The sequence below is a fragment of the Solea senegalensis genome, linkage group LG2 (genome assembly GCF_019176455.1).
Source record: "Solea senegalensis isolate Sse05_10M linkage group LG2, IFAPA_SoseM_1, whole genome shotgun sequence".
Taxonomy (NCBI): domain Eukaryota; kingdom Metazoa; phylum Chordata; class Actinopteri; order Pleuronectiformes; family Soleidae; genus Solea; species Solea senegalensis.
Window position 1 is genome coordinate 34,909,290 of NC_058022.1, and position 27,159 is coordinate 34,936,448.

The window sequence follows — 27,159 nt, forward strand, 5'->3', positions numbered from 1 at the left end:
TTTGAGCTTTTATATCATTGACATTTTTGAAGCTTTGAGATTCAAGATTGAACGACCAGTTTTTAAAACCAGCAAGTTCACAAGCTTTGATTGGACGATAGTGCTGTCATTTATTGTCTGTTTTGCTCTAAATGTGAACATAATTTACAAAATTTACATCATGTTTTATTGAAGAAGACCTGAAACCAGTGATTGAGACCATTTACCCCTCCCCTAGACTTCTATTCATGCGTTCTTATCAAGAGTTTATGGCTTACATGCTTGGAAAAATCAGCCATTTCTCAACAGCTCTACAATCCACACGTGCAATGCCACAGTCAAAGTGAATGAGTTGACCTCAACCTGACCCTAACCCAGTTAAAGCCTAACCTTAACCACCACAATTCAAATCTTAGCCCTTAACTAAACTTAAGCAACTCCTCACTGGGTCAGTCAGTCATCTGAAGCCTCTGGCTTTGATAAAACATAATTAAATGCAATAAAAATGTGACCTACTTTTAGACAATCGCAGCCTGAGACAAGACGTCCTGTGTGTAGACATAGTGTTGTTCAACACACACACACACACACACACACACACACACACAGATTCCCTCCGCTGGCCCACATCCCCTCATGGGACTCCCACCTCGCCGTGGCCTCAAGTCACAGCTCATTTGCGGAGGCCATGTTTGTTTCCCACACTCCTCCCTGCTTTGTTTTCATTTTCACGGTGTCACGTGGACGTGGAGCTCCCTCTCCTCCTCCTCCCTCCTCCCTCCTCACCCTCTCACCCCATCACACCTGCTCAGTGATTCCTCTTAAAAAGAACGAATCCAGCCACTCTCATGCATTAGTGCTAATAACTGCTGATGGTTACTGGCTCACGTTCGCCTCCCACTCACAGGATTATTGTATAACGCCACAGTTCCAGCGGGTTGCCATGTATGTAGGAGTCTGCTGTTGAATTCGCCCTCGCTCTGACAGTAAAAATCACTCAGGAGGAGAGATTCAGTTGCACGTGGGAGGGTTTTTTGGAAGTGATTTGCCTTGAAACACACACACTAATCCATTTCTATCAGCACAGAAAGCCAAAGACAGGGAAAAATGACAAGTGAGAGACGTGCGGTTTTAAAAAAACATCCCCGGTGTCATCCCACACAGGCTTTTGTTTGTGGGCGCATCAGGTCCAAACGTGAGCCCGTGATTTCCACAAGCTGCTGAGGCAGAATTCAGGACGTAGCAGCGGCTCCTCACCTGTCTGAAGTTATTTTGACCCTGCTGCTTTCCTCAGGCCCGGGCAGTGAAGCTGTCACCAGTGACGGCGGCGTGGGTCAGTGCGGGGAAAGCGGCCGTCCGTCTGCAAAGCCAATTAGCTGCTCAGCGCTTCATAAAAACAGACCGAGCCTGCAGCTCGGGGGGAAAACTTTCCTGGCTCCAAATCCATGTGCAGGGATTTTTTTTTTTCCAATACGACAAGTTGGAGCGATGGGTGGTTTAAAAAGGAAAAGAAGAAGATGAGGATGAAGATGGAGTTAAAGAAACCCCACTCCCTTAATATTTGCACTGCTCAAAAAAACAACAGCGCTCTCATTTCTGTTTTAATTTTTTTTTTTTTTGGTGGCACACTTGTGGAGCAGACACATAATCTCTCTTTGACAGGAAAATTACCCAATGAAGTCTAAATGTTTATACACTGTGTACCAGCAGCAAGAGGAGGAGGAGGAGGAGGAGGTTCACCAAAGACAGAGTGGCCACAAGTGAGGTCCCAAACAAACACCTGACAGGTTATTTCACTGATTAATGACATGAATTACACAGCGCAGGTCATTGCCCTGCAGAAACAGCACTAATGAAGGAAAAAGCTTGTACAGCAAAGGCATCTTTAGATTAAATATGAGGGTCTGGATTAGGGGGAGGAGACAATAGGAGGTCATGCTTACACATCACGATACAAATGAAGAAATTCATACAGTCCTATTGATTTATTTTTGACGTGCCACAAGGGGGAGCCTTTTTTAACGTGAGTCGCGTGTTTTCTGCAACAATAATAGCGTCTTTCTTTTCTATTTTTTGTGTATTTAACATAGTTTTTGGCAGATGTTATTGAAAAAAATTTTTTTTCAGTAGCTAGTAGTCAGGATGATTTTGTAACATTACGAATGTGCTTTTTAGTAAGTTAACGTAACGTTCGCAACATATTTTTCAATGTCAATTCAGTTTATTTATGCTCCTCCCCAAAATCAGTCACAAAATGATATGCTAACACGATACTTGAGATCTCTTGTTTTTTAGTAAATAATTACGTCAGTACAATTTTTTTGTAACATTACTAATGTGCTTTTTAGTACCTTAAGTAATGCTAGTAACATGTCAGTAATGTTTATTTGTCATATTCGTGATGCATTTATATCACAGCAATAGTAATTTGTAACCTCAGTCACGTTACAAACTTGTTATTGTAACATTGGCAAATTCTCATCGTCTTTTTCTAACATCAGTTAACAATGTTAGCTTTATCTATTGGTAACATAAGTAACATTAGTTCACCTGCTTGTGACATTGAAACCAACAAATGGCATCACAGTGTGTTGGTCCTACAAAAGATGATAAAAGGGAAACAAATGGGATTGAATTGAATGACTGTTGGTGGGCAAATACAATTTGTGTAGCCTGTTTTGGAAACTCCTAGTTTAAATGTAATTTCTCTTCATACTCTGAGCAGTTAAATGAGGCCACATTTAAAGAGCTTTCTGAAAGCAGGAGAAAGACTAATTAATGTGCACTCAGAGTGATCGCTCTGCTTTTATACACTGTAAAAACACAACATGTTTTTAGAGCACGCAGCACACGAGAACGCCCCTCTTCATTTAGCTTTTCATGGATTGTCTTTTGCTGCACGTTGCGATGTGAGTGCATTATAGACAAGGGTGGATTGGGAGGATCACTGCGCGCACACACACACACACACACACACGCTGTGGCCTTATTCACTCCAGACGCGGTGCCTCGTTGAATTCAAGAGCCAGAAATGTTTCTGAGCGTTTTCAGAGAGTCTTGTTTTACTGATACAGTGATGAAGAGGAGAAATAAGAGGAGGAGGAGGAGGAGGAGGAGTGTTACGAGGATGAAGCTTGCCCACCCACACACTGACCTACAAGCACAGATATGCCACCTACTGTACCACACACATGTTTTGACAACAATCGCAGCATGATATTCAGAGCATGGATCTGACTTCTGCCCTCCTCCTCCTCCTTCCACATCTCTCTCTGTTTTTTCCCACTCTCTCTCTGTGTTCTCAGCTCTCTCGCTCCTCTCTCTCTCTCACACACACACACTCATTTTCTCTCTGGTGATCCAGATCACTGTGCTTAGTGTGTCACGCTTGACTTTTGCCTCAGGCTGTGGGGCAACCCAAAGGGTTTTTCTCACACGACCTGCCCGGTTTGAACTTTTGCACATGGGCTCCACAGAATTAGAAACACAGGTTCACATAATGGCTCGACTTTCTGACCCAACACACACACACCAACATACCAGCTTTTCCCCAAGACAGTCTAGCTGCAGACCTGCACTGTCAGGACCCTTCGTTGCAGACCTGCACTGTGAGGTCTCCTGCGCTGTCAGGACCGGAAGTTGATTCGAAGCCTTTCAAAATAAAAGCGACCATACCGGAAGCACGTATTTTTCGTTCCCAATGTTTCTTGGATCTTTATTTTATGTTTACAATGTAAATATGTTTATGTGTATCCATGTGTTTAAAAAAAAAACCTGTATATCTTTCCAGTTCAACTGTATAAGGTGAAAAAACTTAGGAAAATGTCAAGATAAAAAACGAACAAAATATATATATATATATATAAAAAAAGAAAATACAAAACGTTATGACCACTTCTAGGGTTATACTACAGATAATCAGTGCAAACTAGATGTACAGCTATTGTTATGATCCCCTATAAACATTATTAGCCTACTCAAAACATGCAATATTTTAATTTAATATAATTCACAAAAAGGACAGCTGTTAGTTTAGTCTGCACTACAAATTCATATTGAAACAATACATCTCTGTAAATACACCTTAATGTGTGATGGCATAATGCATCTACACTCCAACCTATTGCTGACTGTTCTTTGCTTCTATACCATTATTTATCATTGAAAATGTAGCCCCCTGCACTGCTGGACCCATTTACATATTGATTTACTTGTTTTTTTTATATAGGCATATCTTATGTTTGTTCAATTATAACACCTCATAATTCATTTAATAATTGCTTAATATTGTTTGTGCTACGTTCTTACCTTGTGCTGTTGGACCACATGGAGGGTGTGAGGGTTGATGATTTTAAATGAACTTAGCTTTGTGTATTCAAAGTGAATTACTGAATACCTAGTTACATGACCCAGATAACCAATATCTTCTAAGCAGTTTTTTTTAATGATTTTAATTATTAGTGTTTTAACAACAACAACAACTTTTTCCACAATTTTAACTTTTTTTTTTTTTCTTTCTACTCTTTGTAATCAGAGTACGCCAAGTACCCTCGTTTGTCCATAATCTCTTCACAGAAGAGCCACATATCTTCAATCTGGTAAAAAATAAATTTAAAAGGCTCAAGAATTAATTCTTTCTCTTCCTCATTCGGATCCATGGTGTCAAACAGCTGTCCAATTTCCTGCGCAGTCTCATCAGTTTGGGTGCTGTTCATGTTCAAATCTAAGGCATCTTCACTCTGGCTGCAAACAAGTGTTGTGGGATGTGTCTAACACTAATGTGTAACCCAGGCAGCTCAGTGTGTGAATGTGAGTGCGTGCGCGCGGCCGAGGCGCGACGCATGAGCGAGCCCGAAAAGCGGAAGACGGTTGTTGTTTTTGTTTACATTTTTCGGCGTGTGTGCGAGTGAATGAGTGGTAGAGACGGCGACCGGAGCAGAAAGGGAGAGAGTTTTACGCTAACGTGCAATTAGCCAATAAACTGAACACTCTTCAGCCAACGAACGTCCTGTCATTTGTGTGCCACCACATACCAACTGCGGAGAAAAGTCTCGGGAGTTAACCCCGGAAAGGAACGCGAACTCCGGCCCTGGAGAATATAAATCTCCCCTGCGTTCCCCGACCACGGTCAGGAGACACAAGCAGGAAAGGTTAACACAAGTGTTGATTCGCCTGCACCCATTCCGCTGCAGCGTTCAACTTTCGGCGTAGTGCCGGTAGTTAAGATCGAAATATGCATCTCTAAGAGACAAATAATGTCATAATAAGTAAAACAAAAAATAAATGATATGATATAATTCAGTTTTCTTGGTCTTTGAGTAGGAAAATGGCACATTTAAGTGAGCACTATCATACGATAACAACGCTAAAAACTACCCAAAAGTCCAAAACCCGATTCTTTCAAATTAATATAACTTTACAGGACAATATATAGTGTGCAACATAACGTTCTAGTGAATAAATACTGTTTCTGTTTCTTCGTATGACGCTAAGTTGTTGTCACTTGACTGTTACCCACCTCGTCGTCTTCACACTTCACATGGGGAACGAAAAATACGTGCTTCAAGTATGCTAGCTTTTATTTTGAATATATGCTTCCGGTATGGCCGCCTTTATTTTGAAAGGCTTCGAATCAACTTCCGGTCCTGACAGCGCAGGAGACCTCACAGTGCAGGTCTGCAACGAAGGGTCCTGACAGTGCAGGTCTGCAGCTAGACCCCTCTCGCTTTTCTTTCCCCTCTGGCCTTTTGCAATTTAAAGCCACAGTAGGTAGTATTTGCTGAAAAAACAGTGGAGTGCCAATTTATATGCCGCTAAAATCAATCATTGTTGCTCAGTTTACACAGTTTACACCTTCTGATATTATATTTGTTGTCCTCTGTATAGCTGTGGAGCATGTCCTTACATGTTGACACTTTATTTTAATATATTCAACATTTTTTCTATCTATCTATCTATCTATCTATCTATCTATCTATCTATCTATCTTTACATATTCTTGTTAACATATTGAGCATTTTATCACATATCTTTCCACATTTTTTATATTATTTTTTATTATATATATTTTTTATCTTTCCGTATATTTTATTTTTTGTTGAGTTGTAAGGAGCTGTTAGCTATAGCTATCTAGCCAGCTATCTAGCTGTATTACTAGAGAATTGTTAGCTAGATAACTAAAAGTCTTCCCAGTGAATCCTTCTTACTACCTAGTGCAGTCGATCCTTTCATATTCTAATTTACATATTTAGCGTTTTATCACATATGTTTTCATATTTTTTATTTTTAAGGAGCTGCTAGCTGTAGTGATCTAGCCAGCTAGATGGCTAGCTATCTACATAGCTATGTTGCTAACTAGTTATTAACTAGCTAACTAAAAGCCTTCCCAGAAAATCCTTCTTACTTCTTACTCTTGTTTACATGTTTAAATTTAATTTTATCACATATCTTTCATATCTATCCAGGTCGCTTGCTAGCTAGCTAGCTTCCCTTTCAAACCGGAGATGAGGATTAAACTTCGTCCATAACACAAAACACTATAGAGGAAAGGCATCGTATAGTCATATAGTCATATAGTCTGTAGAATGGAGTGTGATTTGATGACAGTTTGGAGCCTGGGTGGCCCCTGCTCACTCATGAAAACCTTCCTCCAATGATGACAGAAACTCCTGCTGAAGACAATAGAAGCCATTTTTGCAGCTGCTTTGCAGGAACCACATCCTAATAACCTGCCATTAGTGAGAATTAAAGCTGCAGATCACTGAACCATACCTGAAAATACCACGGCATATCTAATTCAGTGTGGTTAGAACATGTTCCATGTGTGTGGAGATACCAGCTGAAGCACAGTCTGTACATTAGGATCATGTATTGTTCTGGAAAGATCCTAAATGAAGCTTTTCTGTCCTCATACTGTAGCTCAGATGATTGTTGAATGTGCACCGGTACACTGAAGAAAACTGCCATTGGGATGAGCTCATTTTGTTTGGCTAGAATACTTAAAACTATCCCGAAAACGAGGAAAAACAGACTGGCCAAAGAAATTCTGTCACAAATAAGAAATGTTTACTTGATTTTTAAGAACGTAACCATCAGAATTTCTTGTATTTGCACACACACACACCAAACCGTCAAAGGGAATTTCAAGACAAGAATCAGAAGATATAAAATTGTCTAAAATTAGATTATTTTTCTAGTGCCTGCCAAGATCCTTATTCTTTATAGGCAAAAAAAACCAAAACAATTTCCCGGAAATGGGGCTTATTTTGCTTGCCTGAAAACAATATTTAAATTTTACATGTAGAAATAGTGCCGCCTCTAAAAAGAAAAAAGTTGCTTTATGATATGAAATGATCACTTTTACTGTCACGACTTCTTCGTGCCAGAGAATCTGGGCCAATCTGGGCTGTTTCACACTTGCACCTTTACAGGCCACCCCGTCGTGTTAAATCATCCCAGAACGAGCCGCTCTCCCCTCGGGGCCATCCGGCCCAGCCCAGGTGCTCTGCTGGAGATGCCTCTCCTCCTGGAGCCTCTGTCAAAATCTCTGCAGCAGATCTGCAGCAGATCCCCTCACACAGCCAGATGAAAGTCTGCTACCGGTAAGTAGGCCATAAAACCACAGGAAGGAGGGGGAAAAAAGAGAAAAGGGGCATCCCGTGCCAAAACACAACCACTCTCTCCTCCCTCTCTCCCTGTGCCTCCACTGTCCACACACACCCTCCGCCCTCTGAGAGTAGACAAATAGGTCAGGAAGCCATTTGACGGCGGTAAGTCACAGCGGGCGGCGGGGTCGACAGCAGCGACGCTGCAGGAAGAAGACGAGGGCAAACCCAGATTGTTAAAAGAGCGAGGTGTCACCGTAATTACCCTTCATCATCACCACCCCACCCAGGAGAACGCCATGACTTAGCAAGTGAATAAAGATGTGTGTGTGTGTGTGTGTGGGGTGTGTGTGTGTGTGTGTGTGTGTGTGGGTTCACAGAGCCAAAAAGGAAGCTCCCAACAGCTGTTCCTCTCACAGAGCCAAAAAGGAAGCTCCCAACAGCTGTTCCTCTCGTTGCCTTTAACGGACGACGTCCTCTCGTCTTTCTCTTTGTTTCAGTCTCATCTCTTGCTCCTTCCTCCTCCTTCCTCCTCCTCCTCCTCGTCATCATCATCACAGTGGATCAGAGCACACTGACCTGTTTTCCGGAGTGTGTAGCTTCGCCCTTTTTTCTACAGTTTTTTGAATTTGAGTTGAACCACTCCTCAGTTTTGAGGAGTCAAACTCAGATTTCACGCTGTTTGCATGAGGTACTGACACTGAGAACCAGCATAATAAAACCACTTTTTTGTTATTCTCGCTTAAATTTTTATTGTATTTATCATGACAACATAACAATATAAGCACAATAGTTATTATTATTTTACAATATTAAAGCCACTTAAAGAAAGACTCCCCTTATAATATCTGCACCTGCTCAAGTCTATGTGCAAACTACTTTACTTCACTGTCGGTCAGAGGTTACAGTCTGGAAACTGAAGTTTGTAAAGCACTTATTCTCCCACACCAAAGCCCATAGAAAAAAACAGCGCTTTTAGCTTGCAGGGACACAAGAGCTGCTTCAGTTTACCATGAGAAAGTGTTGTCTAACGATGTGATCAACGACACAAACATCAGAAAAAGTTCTATCTCTTTAAAGTTTACTAATCCCCTTGTTTTGCATTACGTGTAACTTGAGTGGACTTGATCTGTGCGTGGATGATTCCTTTCCCTTCCCTTGTTGGCAGCAGAGAACGCCGCGCTCTGCCAGCACACAGAGAAAACCTTAAGCCGAGCTCCTCGACACTCATTATCTGAGCCCGTTTAATGTTGAGTAACAGGTGTCTCGCTGCCAGTTTTCTACTTCTTACAGGCTGTTGTTTTCCGGCAGTGCCACTCTTCCCTCTGACATCATTTACCGGACTGAGCGCGCCGGGCTTCCAGTAGGTTGGCACGCGGCGCCTGCCAACATGGTGGAGTGTCGTCAGCACCTTGGCCGCTGTGAGCTTCAGTTAGAGACATGTTGACTTGAGCGGTTATCTTCAGGGTGCTGCTCCGCGACTGCTCGTCCACCCTTCAGGCTTTAAATGTCTGCTTCTGTGCCAGCGCCATTAGCTCAGTTACCCACTGCATTGTCCATATTACCGACAAAGATGTTAATCTATGCGGGGGGTGTGTGTGTGTGTGGGGGTTCATGGCTGCATTGTTTGGTCGTAGTGCAGATAAGACACACATGGAAGCCATTTCTGCCTCGAGATTGTGGAGCTGTGTTTTTCATTATTAATGCCACACACACACACACACACACAGTGGGGGAGAGTTTCTAGGTTATTTTTAACTGCCTCCATATCTTGACCTTTTGTTAACATTCGCCCCAAGCAATCTTATTGCTCACGTTCAGGTGTGATCCAATAGATGGGACCCACAGACTGTATATAAAACGTCAAGAAAGCAAAAATATCTCAGCCTCATATCTGCAAAACTGTTGTTAAAAATTTTAAGACAAAATATCATACTTTGAGCTTTAATTACAAGCTATAAGAAATTCTTCTTCTTTTCAAAAGTTCTTAAAATCCACTTAATCAAGTGAATTTAAGACTTATTTTGAAGTCAATTTACTATTTGCTAGCTATAGCTATCTAGCCAGCTATCTCACTAGCTAGTTGTTATGTAGCTATAGCTAAAAGTCTTCCCAGCAAATCCTTCTTATTAGCTAGTGTAGTTTATATAGTTTATAACATATCTTTTCCATATTATAGTTGTATACAAGAGCTACTATCTATCTCGGTCGCTTGTAATAGTAAATAGTATTTCATACATGACAGATTTTCTGACAACTTTCTAAAATGATGGCCTGTTTTTGCTCGTTTTAAGGACTTTACAGTCTAAAAGTGGCCGCAGATTTACAAGCTTTAGTTTTTAAAAACATTTGCCAATGTCATTGGAAGATAATGTCTCTTAAAACAAGAACATTTAAAGGCATTTATGAATATTTGGTTTATTATTTATTTACTATTATTGAAGAAGAAGAGCTGAAATTAGCTAATTTTTACCATAGATTTCCATTTAATCTGAGTTTTTTCAAATAGACGATGTCTATTTTTGAACACTGAGACCACATTTGGACGTCGTCCGTCTTTCGGCTGCGTGAAGAACCACCATCTTAGTTTTGGAACAGATTCGCCTTTTCAGTTTTGTGAAACAACAATGAGAGGCGGTTTAGCTGCTCTGTACGTGGCATCAGCAGCAGTGAACCTCGAACACACTGATCATTTGATCACAAACCCTCTCAGGGATGAGACGCGCTACATCGGAACATGTTCTGACGTCAAGTGTGAACTCGGAGTGTCCACATGTGATCACGACTGATGCTTTTTCATTATTATGTTCCCTTTGCCATTAATCTCTCCCAGTTGAACCACTTTGTTAAACAAATATGGGAAAAATAACTTGAAAGGTTAGAGATCGTGTTTCCTTCAAGTGTGGTTGTAATAGGTACTGACAACGTAGAATCACCTAATATCTACACCAGGTCTTTTTCTTACCACCAGACAACCTTTTCAGATTTTCTCTATGGGGTTTGGTGTGGGAGAGGGAGCACTTTACAAATGTCAGTTTACAGTCAGGAAACGCCGTCTAACAGCGAGATGTGGTGGTAAACACATTTTGAAGATATCGTAGAGTTAAGCGAGTGTAGATTATAGTGTAATGTTTGTGCGCCGTCAGCAGTTTTTGGAAGATTTATTTGGAATTCTGCAGCCAAAGTCTTTCTTTGACTCTGGATTTAGACACAAACATGAGTCTGGTGAAAGTTACAGTCCAAGGCCCTTGCAAAAATAAACCGGGAACATGCTGTGTTTCAGAACAATGATTATTTTTGGTACGAGTGAAGGCTACAGACTCAAGGCCACTTTAATGCAAATCCTAATTGACATGATTCCGCTTCAGTCTGGACTTTAGTTTTTACTTCTGATGAAATGAGAGTTTCTGTGTTGGTGTCTCACTTCGAGCACTTATTCAAACAGAAGTTCTGGTCTCGCTCTTTTTTGGGAGTGAAAACTACAAATCAACAGCCGCAGTGGGAATGATTTCTGACTGCTCTCTTCATATCAGCTCGGCTCACGTTGACCTGACATCTTCACATTTCTATTTTTATTGACTTCTTCTTCTATTTGTGTCCTTTTTTTTGTCGTCGGATCAGGAAGGAAGGAAATGTTGACTCTGTGGGAACATAATGTCACTTGTCCAAAGACAGTATATGTCACGCTTCCTGTACACACACCCAAGCTTCCCATGGTATCTTACATTTTAATGACAAACCCCTGCTTCTGCTGGTGTTGCAGGAAGGCGACTGTTCTGACGGAGCGCTGCACATGTGTGCCGTCATGTGGAGGTCGCCTGACCTCGATCGTTCCCGGCATTAACTGTGACCAGTCAGCGCGGGGCACGGGCGTGTGACGAGAGTGGCGGGAATTAAAAAACTTTTACAGGGTTTGCCATAAATCTACTGCGGGGAAGGGTCAGGAAATCCAGCAACAATGGTGACAGGAAACATGGCTGCGCTGCACTGTGACTCAGCGAAATCTAACACAGCGACGGAGAAATTAGAAAAGAGGGAGAGGATTATAGTTGAGTTTTATCTTACTTATAAATGAAGATTTCTTTTTCCCCGTGGCTCAAATGACAGTTTGTCTTTGATTTCCCGCGACTTCAAAGTGAAGGTTGGAGGTTCTCCGAGTTTCGGGGGCTCCAGAGATTAAGTGGAGTGAAAGATGATCCATTTGATGTTGGAGATTTGGTTAGTCAAGGAAATTAACCTGCTGGGGAAATCCCTTGATCTGGTGCTTCTACTCTACCCTGTAATGAGAGTTCTGTGTGAGAGTGAGACACGGTCACAACCTGGAGCTCCACTCACACACTTACGTTACGTTAAACGTAGGAGTGCGGAACTTTTGAATTTCACCAACTTATCGCAGAGGTCTCAAACCCGTGGCGCCCAATCGATGTTAGAATGAGTTGAATTATTTAGAGATTCATCATAAATACACGTATATTGTAAACTTTATATCATTCTGTATCAAAACAAACACCATGACTGACATGAGGAGACACTGTAAAACAACAACAGTGAAATAGAAACCAAACAAATGAAAGACATTATAAGACACCATAACCAGAGGTGGAGGGACAGGTGAGTGATGAGGACAGGTGAATAAAGAGGACAGGTGAGTGATGAGGACAGGTGAGTGATGAGGACAGAGGACAGGTGGTGATGAGGACAGAGGAGGTGATGAGGACAGGTGAGAGGACGGGTGAGTGATGAGGACAGGTGGTGATGAGGACAGAGGACAGGTGAGTGATGAGGACAAGTGAGTGATGAGGACAAGTGTGATGAGGACAGACAGGTGAGTGATGAGGACAGTGAGTGATGAGGACAGGAGTGATGAGGACAGGTGAGTGATGACAGGTGAATGAGAGGACAGGTGAGTTATGAGGACAGATGAATGAGTGATGGACAGGATGAGGACAGGTGAATGAGTGATGAGGACAGATGACAGGTGAGTGATGAGGACAGGTGAATGAGTGATGAGGACAGGTGAATGAGTGATGAGGACAGGTGACCCATTTTGACCCATTTATGTGTTTACATGTTTTATTTTGTCAGCACTTTAATTTGTAAAGGTTTGTCTTTAATTCATTTTAATTTAAGTGACTTTTACTCAATTTTAAACAAGCTACTTTTCTACTTTAACATTTTCAGACTAGTACTTTTACTTTAGTACAATATCTCAGTCCTGTTTCCACCTCTGATCAGATGAGGTGAGATTAACATCTCGGTCACTCGCCGGTGAATCCCCAACATCTGCCCTCTGTGACGCCGCGTGTCAAGGTCACGACCTCGCTCAGTCATTAGTGTGAGTGGCAGAGGCTCCGTGGGTAAGCGATCACCACACAGAGGCCACAGAGGCAGACGTGCTCGGGGAAATGAGAGAGAAGAGAAAGTGTGCACTGCTGAAAGCGAGCAAATCGGCCAATTTGAGCCCAGTCACGTTACGCAGATAAATCAACCTGGCTCAATATGGCACTGGCGGCAGGAGGCCCGCAACGGCAGAGAATCCCAGACCTGCTCCAGCGCTTTCAATCTGCCTTTGATGACTTGACAATATGCTGCTCTGCTCTGCTCCAACAACCGGGCACTGAGTTCATAAAGTCTGGATAAACACGCCCCAAAACAACAGACGCCGTAACATCTGCGCTGAAGACGGAGACAGGAGTCAAACACTAAATCTGAAACGTCCACTCACACCTGGATGTTTTCTCGTTGCATCACTGCAACACGAGTCCAAACAAGTGGATGAAAGTGTCCGGTGCCAAACCGGAGCAGCCGCGCCCTCCGGCGTCTCCATCACCGTGAGTCCCGTTCAGGTTAGTGTCCGGCAGGAGGCAGACCGAGCGTGAAGGAACCGCTGAATCGCACTTTCACACCGGGCTAATTTAAGAGAGCGCTGTTGTTTTAACACCATTCCAAGGCCAAGAGTGAGGGAGTCAGACACACGGAGAGATTCTTAACCCACTGCTCTTGGGACACCAGTCTGGATTTCCTGCCGCTGCCTCCGACCACAGCTGGACTCCTGCAGCGTGATGGAGAGGCTCCTGTTGCACTGTATTTACATTTCACTGTGTTTGCTCAGGAGTTTCAGAGCATTAACACCCGGCTGCGCGCGTCCCCATTTCCAATAATGTGCATTTAAGGTTAAAGAACACGAGTTTTGTTTGGCTGAGAAGGAGTTTTCTCACTTCAGCCGCATCTGCGTAGAAATACTTTGCTAAATTCAATTAAAATGTCATTTTCCCCTCCATAAAACACCGATATTCTGAGCACGGCTATGACGTAAAGTGAAATATTGACTCGACTGGTGTAATCTTCTACTATGCCATTAACACCTAACCCTCAAAATGTCCGACTGGACTTATTTTAACCATAAAAGGACCAGAAAATGTCCTGGAACTAAGTGATTGTGCCCTTTTTTTTCCAGAATAACATCTTATATCCGGCAGTTACTGTGGTTCACTGGACTTTATCTCACATTCAAACTTCCTTTTTCTCACAGGAAACTGAAGTTTGTGACCTGCTCACACCCCTGCACCAAACTCCATTGATAAAATCAGTGATTTTAGCTCGCGGGGACATAGGAGCTGCCTGTGATCTGCGGCCTTGTTCTGTAAGTTTGTGTTATGTATTTAAATCCAAACAAAGAATTTGAAACACAGAAGTGACCACGTAACCCTCGTGAAGTTACTGAAGGAGGCAGCAGCGCATCAACATCTCCTGCGTGCTGTGACGTTAAATCGGTGATTTTCTCTATGGGGTTTGGTGTGGGAGAGCGAAACAGTGAAGGAAACAGCACGGACTTCATGTTTTCTTTGAATATCTCTCACACACTTGTGTCCTTGTGTCCTTGTGTACTTGTGACCCTGAAACACAAGGTCAGTCCAGGTAGTCCAGACCTCACTCTACCCAGAAACCCTCCATCTCCTGAGAGGTTCCTGAGACGTTCCTGGCACCACCGCGAGGTCCTTTTATATTTTAGGTCAGGTGGCTCCGTACGTAGAGGACAGAGCTGTAGGTTTGAGAGGCTCGCGCTGCCTGCTGAGCTCATCAGTGGGATCATGTGTTTCCCAGAGGAAGGAAGTTTGACGTTCACTCTCTGGTGCTTGTCAGAGTGTGTGGGAGTAGCCCTTCTCCCGACCTCCCGCCAAACGGTTATCGCGATTCTTCATCTCGTCTCGCTGTTGGCGCCCGCGGCCGTCGTCGGTGAAAACAAGGACACGTGGTTTGTGTCACACTGTAAAGTCATCAGAAGGTGGGCGCAGCAGCAGCAGCAGCAGCATCAGCAGCAGCAGCAGCAGCAGCAGCAGCAGCAGCAGCAGCAGCAGCTCCGTGTTATGACTCTAACAGTCACGTTCTACCCACTCAGCCCACGGGAGGAGATGCAGGGAAGCCAGAGAGGAATGAAACGAGAGATCTGGAGCGACGCGTCGACTCCTAATGAAAGCTGAGGAGCACAAACAGATCAGAAAACAGCAAAGTCATCTTCAGATGGTTTCAGATCGTCCTCCAACCTCAGAGAAGGTCTCCGGGACGATCCTTGGGACCGTCATTAAAAACGATCACTCGCAGATCATTTCAGTGCAAAGAAAATCAAAGAAGCCTGACATGGCGACACGCCGCTGAAATAATGAAGCACTCCATCAATTTGCAATAAAAACAAACATCTTTTATTGCAGCTCAGTCACAGCCAGCACATTTGCAGCTAATGGCCGGCTATAAAGGATTTTATGCATCTATGTTTTATAACGGCCTGCTGGCGTCAAGTGTGTCCAATGAAAAGTGTTTGAAGGAGTTTTTGCACGGAGTCGAGTAAGCGTTTTTAAAAACAGAAAAAAGAAGAAGAGAGACTAAAAGATGTTTGCAGCCACGTGGTGATCGTCGTAACGGGTTAAAAAAACGCTATATTTCAACATTCTGTGCAGTTTGAATGTTTCTAAATTGAGTCTTCTGGTTCATAAAGTGAAAGTATCAGTTAACCCTTTAACACCTAAGACTCAAAATGGCCGTCTGGACTTTTTCTTTTGCTTATTTTCACCATAAAAGGACCAGAAAATGATCCTGTGAGTGAGTGCGTGCTTTTGTGCGCTTTTCCAGAATAACTTTCAATATCAGTACAATTTACTGCATGCTAAAATAGTGTATTAACAATTTGAAATGAAGAAAACCAAAAATGTTTGTACACAAGCACCAGAGTTTGTGTGTTCAATTTGAAATGTGAAATAATATTAATGTTAAGTTAAGAGCAGAAGCTCGTCTTAAATGCACCATGTTTATTTCTGAATCTTTTGTCCCATACTAGTTCTTGGCAACAGCAGCGGTGACTGTTGAAGAAAGTTTTGGAGCATAACGTCGTAATATCACACAAATAAAGTTGTTCCTGTCTTTTTATTAGCGGATATGACAGCGACATTTATCAACGCAGCCTTTAATTGCACTTCCATGTGGCTTCAGTTTACCATAAGAATGGAAATGCCATGAAGCGTCCTCGCTCTGTGACGACATCAGAGATGAGACACACACACACACACACACACACACACTCACTCTTCAGAACGCAGGATTTCCTCTGTGCGAGAACAGACTCTGATTCTGACGCAACCTTTTTACAGAGTCCTGATACTGATGTTCACGTGGTGCTGACGTGACAAAACAATGATGTATTTCCTTATTAATGAAGCCTGAAATAAAAGAATAACTTCCACGTTCCTCATCTTGTCGCAGGTTGCAGCCAATTAAAAGCAAAATAATCTCTAGAAATGTTTTTCGACATTGAAAATAAAATGTAAACTTGGTGGGGAGACGTTATAGACCAAGACGAACCAAAAAGTCGACTGTAACCATGGCCTCAACTCAACAGGAAGTCAGCCATTTGGACGATTGGGACACTTGCGTCACGATTTTGTTCCATTAATTGATTCATTTTGCATCATAAATGCATTTATATTGTGAACTATTTATCGTTCCATATCAAAACAAGCACTTTTATTTTGAAATTCTGCGAAATATCATCCTAAATATTGTTATTTCGATGTCTTTTTCTAAAAAAATGTTTGCCGTTTTTCACTTGACCGCCCCCTACTGACCAAACTCCACCGCTAAGACTGTGGTGAAAGTGATGAGTCATGCTCCCTGAACCATAATCTCACAATTTAAACCCTCATCCTGGATTATCCTGGTCAACCTAACCCAAGATCTTAACACTGAGAGACACAGAGTTCCTGTATCTGCCTGTAGGGGGCAGTGCGGCTTCATCCGCCTTCAGTGTGGAGGTGAAAGGATGAATCTCAGATTACAGACCCTGACACTAAGCCTCCTCCTCCTCCTCCTCCTCCTCACACTCTGCTGCTTAGGCCAGAAACTCCGCACTCACTTAACACAATTAATGTAATGTAGATCACAGTAGTTTCAGTTTTTTATTTTTTATAATCCAACAATAATCCTCAGTGAAACTAAACAAAGGTTTCACATGATGATGTTATTATGATACAGTGAGTCCTGGAACACTGGACGTGATTTCTCCTAAATAAACATCTGTACTCGCTCAAATCAGAGGAAGAACACGAGGGAGACGCGTAAATAAAGCTAAAAATAATCTACAACATCAATCACAACAAAGGAAATCTTGAATTAAGAGTTCTATAATGAGATTATTCCATAATTTGACTCCTGTGACTGGAATACATTGTTATTTTGTGTTAATGTGCACTAATTTCTTATAAAATAAGCATATTCCTCTCAGATTATAATGTTTTTCCGTCCGTTGAAGCAACTTTTGGATGTTGTTTGCTCGTAAAAGTTAGTTTTTTTTGTTTTGAACGTGACGAGCACAGTGTTGAATTTTGACCAGATCATTAAATTGAGTTGGGTGAGTTTTAAAAAACTTTTATAATGTCCATAATGTGACCCCTGTGACTGTGATACAGTGTTAATTTGCACTAATTGCTTATTAAATGACCGTAATTCTCTCAGATTATAATGTTTTTCAGTTATTTGAAACAACGTTTGGATGCTGTTTGCTCGTAAAAGTTTGTTTGAGTTGGATTAGTTGTTTCTTAACACAAAAATCTGTTTTTAGAAGGATAAAAGCCTGTATTTATGTATGTTTTGTTCGTATGTCCTCACAATTTCACACTATATCAAAGTATGAAGGAGAACTTCTGACATATATACATATTTATATAACGCTGTATGACCTGCGGTCTTTGCTGTCCCAACAATGAAGGGACGAAAACAAGTTCTCACAGGGTTGGTGAGCGGCATTGTGGGTAATGAGTGACAAAATGAAAGGCAAGTTTTCACACAGTGGAATCCGGAATATTTAACTTTCATGTTCAGTGAGGCACTTTCAATTGAGAAAGAAAGGGAGTGTGTGTGAGTGTATCGGGATATGTGTGTGTGTGTGTGTGGGGTGTAGGGGGGTGTACAGGGGTGTTAACAGAGGAGGCTTAGGCTCTGTCTACAACTCCCAGTGCCTCTTCCAAGAAATGGACCTAGAAGTAAAGAAGTGTGTGTGTGTGTGTGTGTGTGTGTGTGTGTGCATGTGTGTGCATGCGTGTGTGTGTGTTGGCACATGGACAATGTCAGTGTCAGAAAATGTACGTTTCATGTTTATTTTTTAATGGACAATGTCAGTGTCAGAAAATGTACGTTTCATGTTTATTTTTTAAAATATGTCATCTTTTCTAGTCATTTCTTACATTTACTCCCCCCCACACCAAACCCCATAGAGAAAATCAGCGATTTTAACATCACAGCACACAGGAGTTGTCGATCCACTGCTGCCTCCATCAGTAAGTTCATATGTGTTATTTAATCAATTCGGCATTTGAAATTCTTTGTTTGGATTTACATAGATTGAAATAAATCATACAAAGTGGCCACACGAGGCAGCAGTAGACCAGCAGCTCCTGTGTGTCCGTGAGCTAAAAACGCTAGTTTTTTGTATGGACTTTGGTGTGAGGTTTGCAAACTTCAATTTCCTATTGAAAAAGTCAGTTTTGACGTCAAAAGTCTGAGTTAAAGAAGTGAACGTAGTTCTTCAAATGTCATGAACTTTTCGCAGCAGTCATATTTTCACTGATTTGCACCTTTTATCTGCAAAATAGCTTCAGTCGACATTTTTTAAACCTTGCTCATGACGAGGCTTTATCTGACCGGAGCATCTTTTAGTCATAATAAAAAATGTTTTATGTTCGTTTCAGCAGATATTGTGTAAGGGGAGTGATGACTCGGTTAAAAGAATATAAATTATGTGGATATTTGTTATTGCAGTGAGGCTGAAACACTCAATTCCCGTCTCACCTACAAACTTACGTCACACCTGTGTAAGGAGCCCGTGTCCTGACTGAGTGATGACGGCGTGTGTGAGTGTGTGTGTGTGTGTGTGTGCGTGTGTGTGTGTGTGTGCGTGTGTGTGTGTGTGTGTTACTCGGTAAAACTCTCTGCCTCCCAGAGAGAGATGAACGAGTTTACTGTCTGCAAGCAGCAGCGCTACACCTGTATGACACACACACACACACACACACACATGTTCACCTTAACCTTAACCATCAGACTTAACCCTAACTGTCAACCTAACTTTTACCTTATAACCAAGTCTGAAGCCATAAACTGCCATTTTAACACACACACACAACACTGACGTTCATTTCCTGGAGACTTACTTTAACCTTAACCCTCATCCTACAACACGTCTTCACCTTCAAATGTAATCATTGACATTATAGGGACTTATTGTAATGAGGAAAGTCCCCATAATGTGAGTAATACCTGAAACACACACAAATCTCATAGACTTAATGCATTCCCTAACCCCTTACCTTTACCAACCCAATTCTAAACCTAACCTTAAAACCAGGTCTTAAAGTCATGGGGCCCAGACAAAATAATGTCCTCACAAAGATAGCTTTGTACGTCTTCTAACCTAAACCTAATCCTAATCTGAACCCTAAAACCAAGTCTTATCTTCCTGTGGTTTACGTTCATTTGCTGGAGATTTACGTTAACTTTAACTTACTAACCCTAACCCTAACCTTTACCTAACCATACAACATGTCGTCACCTCAAAATGTCATAAATCACGTTATATGGACTTGGACTTTTCTTTGGTTATGTAAGAAATCCAAGAGCCTCCTGAAAACGCTGCTGCTGCTGCTGCTGCTCCCAGTCGTGTTCCTAATCCGGCCTGCAGTTGGCCTTAAGCCCCATCAGCGCCGCTGACAGCACAGTCGGCCGGGGTTTGTCATTAGGATGAAAGCTGGTCTGGACTCACCTGGTTCCACAGCTGTCTGCGTGGAGGGAAAACACATGATTACAGAGCAGAGCTGCGTCTGCACCACCTTCACCCGGCGTGGACCAACACGCTCCTCCACCTCAGCCACAGATGACAGAGCCGCGTCGACGGAGCGGTTGTTATTGTTGTTGTTTATCGCTGATGTTGTTGCTTTGTGCAGCGCCGGCTTTTCCCGAACAGGTGTTCGAGTCGCGACCTTTACGGGGGCCGCTCCCTTTTTTGGCCGTTCCAGAACATGAGATCACTCAGCGGTGAGTTCCAGCAGAGCCGGACGTGAACCTGAGGCGTTTGATCTCGGGGCCCTCAGACGTGGTCTGGACCTGTTCCTCGTCTCTGCGCGCAGTCAGATCTCCGGCAGCAGCGAAGTTGACCTTTGGGCCGCGACGTGCAGATCATCACATCAGACGCAGAGTAGTGAGTTCAAAAAGTCTTCACAGACTGAACTTGAAGAGGGGAAAACAGCCAGAAATTACACAAGAATGCTTCCGCAGCCTAAAGGTCGCGGGGTCACGTGTTGTACCTGCTCTAAAGACACAACGTTCCCTTCTGTCATCGCTCAAAGGCTTAATAGTTACAGGTGTTGTGACACGTACACTGACTTTTCTCAACTCCGTCAACCGCTCACTCTCTCACACCAAACCCCATAGAGAAAATCAGCCATTTTAACATCACAGCACACAGGAGTTGTCGATCCACTGCTGCCTCCATCACTAAGTTTAAATATGTTATTTTATTAATTCGGCTCATGAATTTCTTCAATCAGATTGACCTCAGTGACACAAAGTGACCACACGAGGCAGCAGCACGCCAGCAGCTCCTGTGTCCCCGTGAGCTAAAATCGCTGATTTTCTCAATGGGCTTTGGTGTGAGAGAGTGAGAGGTTTACAAACTTTCAGTTTCCCGTCAAAAAACCTAACAGAGGTATATAATATAGGTATATAATATAGATATATTTTTTTTTTATATCATAGACTTAAGCAGGCGTATATCTGATGACTAAAGGTAAAAACATTTTTTTACAATTTGCGTGGAAACCCATGGAAAAGGAGAAAGGGCCACTTCGTATAATCACTCAAGCAGACTAACTGACTAACAAGTCAATTTCTGGGAAGTGCTGTATATAAAAAAAGCGTAATTACCACCTAATAAAGGCATTTATCACTCTCTGTGATGGGTTCACGCACGCTAACAAAACACAGACCTCACAGGCGACCGCTTCGCCCACGACAATGCACGAGAAATCGCACGAGGCGACGCGAGGCGACACCGGGAGAAGTGTACACACAGCTGGACGTCCGGTGAACGAGGGTAATTTGGCAGCTGGATGAGCGAGAGAGGGAGAGAGAGGGAGAGAGAGAGGGAGATTTGGTGCTTTTACCTCTGTTGACGTGGGCGGGAGCTGTTGAGAAGGATCCCCGTGGCCTCATGGGAAAACCCTCTTGACGTCAAAGCGCGTTCCAAACTCACAGATAGAGTGTTTTCATACGAGCTGCCCGGGCTTGGATTACAGTAAAGGAGGGGAAATTGCAACCGCAGAGCCCAGTTTGAACTTAGGAGCCTCACTCCTTCTCAAATATGATCACGTACCTTCACACAGAGATTTATCCTCTTTCTGTTCTCTCTCTCTCTCTCTCTCTCTCTCTCTGTCTTTGTGTTTGGGCTCCTGTTTTTGACAACACTGTAGTTTTGTTTTCCATGTTTGACTCACGGACGTCTTCCCGCTCACTGAGCTCGTGTTTTCTGTGCAAACTCAATTTTCTTGGGCGTCAAAGAAACAGAGAATTAAAAAGTTAAAACATAAAAAAAAATACGGCTTTTCGGAAACAGGAATTTGTTTGTGCGGTTTATTCGTGCGTGGTAACACAAGCAGAAAGTACGCTTCCTTCTCCTTTCAGACACAGAATCAACAATTGTTGATTATTCTATCATTTATTTATAAGATCTCTGATGCTTTTCAAATGATTCAAATTCTGTAAACACTGTAAAAACTGAGAAAATGTTCAGATTTTTTGCCTAAAAAGACAAATATTCTTGGTAAAAAAATCTCATATGAAGTAAAACTGTGTAACGTTGTCTCACTAAGATGTTACAGCTTACTTTAATTTAGCCTTAATCACCAATAACACACTACATTGTGTTCATTTGTCAGCTAAACTTTCTTAAATGTTAAGGTTTCTTTGTTTTAATGCACGTCACAGTCTGAAAGAAGCTGCTGATTTATAATCAAGTTCTAAATATTCTAGCCGAGCAAAATTACTCTTCTTAAAACAAGAAAACTGAAGTGAGTTGAAGAATATTTGGCGTGTTTCTAAAAGGGACTGCTTTTACAGTGCATTTTTTACAGTTTGCGTTCTCTGATTATTGTTTTGTGTTTGTTTGTTTGCACCTGCAGTTGTTGTTGAGGGAAAATGTGGACTTTAACATGTAACATTAGTGTTTAAAGCTTTCTGTACAGATGGAAAACGCTTACGTTGACTCGTCGTAGTCGTTTTATTCCATCCATTCATTCATTCATCCATCATCTACTGCTTTATCCTCCATATGAGTGTCGCTGGTGCCAATCTCCAGTCGCCAGTCCATATCACAGGGACACACAAGTGTCCAATTCGCCTAATCCTGAAGTCTGCATGTATTTGGACTGTGGGAGGAAACCGGAGAACCCGGAGCAAACCCACGCACACGCGGGGAGAACACTGAGAGAGTGATTTGTAATCATTTCCACAGTCCACCTCTAAATACTCGATGGAGAGGAAACTGCAGCAGCATCTCCGTGTTCCTGTGTGATTCTGTACGAAAACGCAGCAGCTGACACAAATCTGAGCCGACTCGCTGAGCTCGGCTCTGCTGCTCCTCCACGCCCCTCCAGGTGGCGCTACACGGGCGGCGACAGCTCCAGCTGTTCCTGCTGCAGCCAGCTGTTCCTCTCTGTCTCTGCACACCTCACAAAAACACACACATGCCTAAGTACAGAACCACAGATACGCTGACATTTGTGCACCTGTACACACTTTAGTGTGTATTTATTGCTTCCGCTGCACCAAATCTTTGATTACACATTGCGCCGCAGAGACCCCGCACAAAACACATGCTTGTGTGTGTGAGTGGTTTCACAGAATACGGTGTTTGAGGAAAATGATGGACCTGAGGACGGAGCGGATCTTCACTTTCCTCACTGTAAAACCAGCGCCTTGATGTGCGCCGCGCCGCGAAGCGACGCCGAGGTTCAAACAGCCGCGAAAACACAGTGTTTTTGATGGACACTGACACGGTGAGGACTCACCTATTAGTTCTGCACCTGCGTAAGTCCGCCAGGTCTGAAGAGAGTGTTCACTGCTTTATCACACTGTTTGAAGACAGAAAAACAACAGAAGTGACATAAGAATGCTTCTGCAGCCTAAAGGTCACAGGGGTCACGTATTGTACCTGCTTTAAAGACACAATGTTCCCTTCCATCGTCGCTTGAAGGCATAGTTACAGGTGCTGTCAAGTGTGGTTGTACACTGACACATAATCAACATCATGTCACTGCTAGACCGACTTTTCTGACTGGAAACTGAAGTTTGTAAACCTCTCACTGTGCCACACCAAACCCCATAGAGAAAATCACCAATTTTAACATCACAGCACACAGGAGTTGTTGATCCACTGCTGCCTCCATCGCTAAGTTTAAATGTGTTATTTTGTGAATTCGGCCCGTGAAATTCTTCACTCAGGTTTACCTCAGTGACACCAACTGGCCACACGAGGCAGCGGTGGACCAGCAGCTCCTGTGTCTTCACAAGCTAAAAATGCTGGTTTTCTCTATGGGCTTTGGTGTGAGAGGTTTACAAACGTTCAGTTTCCGGTCAGAAACTTCAGTGACAAACATGACTGAAAACTGAAGTTTCTTTCACTTTTTGAAGTTCAGGAACTTTTTCTTTGAACATTTCTAGGCTAAAATATTTGATTAATGAGTAACAAAAAAAAAACATGTTTGTAAATCACTCACTCTCCCACACCAAAGTCCATTGAAAAAAAACTGCGTTTTTAGCTCACAGGGACACAGGAGCTGCTGGTCCACCGCTGCCTCTTGTGGTCACTTTGTGTCACTAACACAAATCCGAACTGATTACTTCAAACACCGAATTCATCAAATAAGACATGTGAACTCACCGATGGAGGCAGCAGTGGATCAACAACTCCTGTGTGTTGTTGAGCTAAAATCACTGATTTTCTCTATGGGGTTTGGTGCGGGGAGAAAAGTGTCTGCACACTTGGCCTTGGTTGGAATCCTGGCAGGCTGAACGGAGAATGGACAGAGTTACAGCAAGAACAATCACACTACAGTACGTAGAATTCATTATACATTCCATATTGTTGTGTTTGTCCAGGTGTGTAGCAGCAGTCTGCAGGGCCTACGATGGGGGGGCGTTGAAGGGGTTTATGGGGGGTCTTGTTTCTAAGATAACACCAAAACACAATTAACCCCCGTGATACATGAGAAGCACTTCCTGAGCTGCAGCTACACCAGCAGTTTCCCCTTCAAACCTGCTCTATAGTCAGGGGGTCTATTGTAAAAAGGTGTGTTTACTTTGGCCTGAGCTCACCTTTTTGCCATTACCTAACCCCTCCCCTCTCCATCACACTCACACGTGCACACACACTGACACTATGCAGATGAAACACAAGCTGAATTGTGCAAATTACCTTTGTCAATGAAAAAGAAAGAAAGAAAAGGAGCCTTAATCTCCTTTGGTTTGAAAGGAAATGTTATTTTGCTGAGTTTCATTGGCAGTTTTTTGGTGCGTTGCCCCCCCTGCCTGCCCCCCCATGTCACGACGGCACATTCCTGGCAAAGTGCTGTAAAATAAACAGCGCGCCACTAAATCTCAACGAGCCGAGATGGAGCGGGCGAGAGGGAAAACAAGCGCGCGCCGGCGAGAAAATGGGCAACCGTTGTTTGTTGTTACAGATGTGTTCACGGCTCTCTGCTGCCCGCCACTGATTTTCATCGAGGGAGAGCACGAGCGTAGTGAGACACCAGAGCTGCAGTGATTCTTGTTTTAATCGTAGATGATGATGATGACGAGGAGGAGGAGAGGTTTTGTTCAGTACTAAGCTGCAGTACGTACGCAACCCTTGATTGTTGTTGTTGTTGTTGTTGTTGCCTCTGAACTCAAAACTATCACACCTGTCTGAGGGAGTGTTTGTGTGTATACAGCAGCAGAGCTGGAGCGGGCGGAGTTTAAGATTTACTTTATCGACTTATGGATGTTTGCTAAAAGTTATTTCCTTGAAGTTATTTAGGTATTTCCCTGTTAAACAGACAGAAAACTGAAGTTTGTAAACCGCACATTCACCTGCACCAAACTCCATAGAGAAAATCAGTGATTTTAGCTCACAGGGACACGGGAGCTGCTGGTCTGCCGCTGCCTCGTGTGGTCACTTTTTGTCACTGAGGGGAATGTGAACAAAGTTTTTCAAAAGCCGAATTGACAAAATAACATATTTGAATTGACTGAAGGAGGCAGCAGTACTTCAATGACTCCTGTGTGCTGTGATGTTAAAATCACTGGTTTTCCCTATGGGGTTTGGTGTGGAGGCGTTCAAAGCGAAACAAACTTCAGTTCCTAGAATTACACACTACAGCTTTAAAAAAAATAAAAAGAGTTTCACCTAATAAAATATATGCCAGGTTAAGTCTATGATAAATAAATAATATGTTCAACACTATATTTCCCTGTTGAACAGACTTTTCCAACAGGAAACTGAAGTTTGTTTCACCTGCACCAAACGCCATAGATAAAATCAGTGATTTAAGCTTGCACGGACACAGTTGCTGCTGGTCTGCTGCTGCCTCATGTGGTCAGTTTGTGCAACTGAGGGGAATGTGAACAAAGTTTTTCAAAAGCCGAATTGTTAAAATAACATATTTCAACTTACTGAAGGAGGCAGCAGTAGATCAGCAACTCCTGTGAGCTGTGACGTTAAAATCACTGGTTTTCCCTGTGGGGTTTGGTGTGGAATCTAACATCAGTTCCCAGGTGGGGAAATGCTGTCTCATGGCTCCAAAACGTTAACATTTAATATATTTTAGACTTGAGCAGGTGATGATTTTAGTAGGTGAGCCTGTTTTTGAAGTGGCTAAAAAAATCGGATTTCCTCGTGTCAGAGTGTCCATGTTCTTGGCCACACACACACACACACACACACACTGTGCAGTGTCTGTGGGTGTGTCGTGTTAAAACAGGGAGAAATTGCTGCTCTTGCACCTTGCATTCTTGCCGGGGCCTCACTGCTCTGCTGTCTGTGGCTTCCACGGTCGGAAGCGTCCTCAGTGTTACGACCATTAAAGCGAGAACATTACATAACACAGGAGTCAGGAGAGAGGAGGTCAATTCTTTATACTTTTGATGAATAATGAAGATAATCCTCATATTTGGTCATCTAGATGTGTCCAGGTTGTTTCAACAACTAAGGATGATTCATTTCCTCTTGATTTCACTTCATGCTGACTACAGATTAAGCCTGAAAGCCATTAATTGTGCAACTTCTAAGGGCGTTTGGTTAAGCAGAGGTTACACTAAAAGTAATTTATTGTTTTAAAACATCTGAAAAATCTTGAGTCAGTTCTCCAGACGTTATGTCCAGTAGTTTCTGTACATGCAAGCAGTTCAAAGAACCTTACATCTGTTGAGAATTGCATGAAATGTACAGGTTCAGGTTGCATAAGATACGTAAAAAGAACACACATTCAGTGTGTTACATACATGTCTGTGCTGAGAAACTCCAGAGTGGCAAAAAACACACATTTAAGCAACTTAATATAAGGCTTGATTAATAAAAAATCAACATTATCTTAAGTCTATGATGTCTCAAGACTATTTTAACTGCTTTAAACACTGTTTCTCAGCAGGAAACGGAAGTTTGTGTCGCTTTGAGCCGTCCACACCAAACCCCATAGAGAAAATCAGCGATTTTTACGTCACAGCACACAGGAGTTGTCGATCCACTTCTGCCTCCATGAGTAACTTCAAATGTGTTATTTTATCAATTCGGCTTTTGAAATACTTTGTTCGTGTTTTCCTCAGTGACACATACTGACCACACGAGGCAGCAGTGGACCAGCAGCCCCTGCGTCCGCGTGAGCTAAAATCACTGATTTTCTCCATGGAGTTTGGTGCGTTTCAATATTAAGTTGCGGTCCGCTCTGGTTGTGCAGTGTACTCTGTGTTACAACCATGAAGTCTTTCAGAAATGTCCACAGCACAG

At 42.7% G+C, this 27,159-nt stretch overlaps 1 long non-coding RNA gene across 1 annotated transcript; it reads right to left on the reverse strand.

The window, feature by feature from the left end:
• Positions 1-22,753: 22,753 nt before the first annotated feature.
• Positions 22,754-23,448, reverse strand: LOC122786399. Its single transcript, XR_006362439.1, has 3 exons — positions 23,332-23,448; positions 23,189-23,251; positions 22,754-22,847 (listed from the first exon to the last, which is right to left on the reverse strand). It is a non-coding gene; the product is annotated as an uncharacterized LOC122786399 (long non-coding RNA).
• Positions 23,449-27,159: the final 3,711 nt, after the last annotated feature.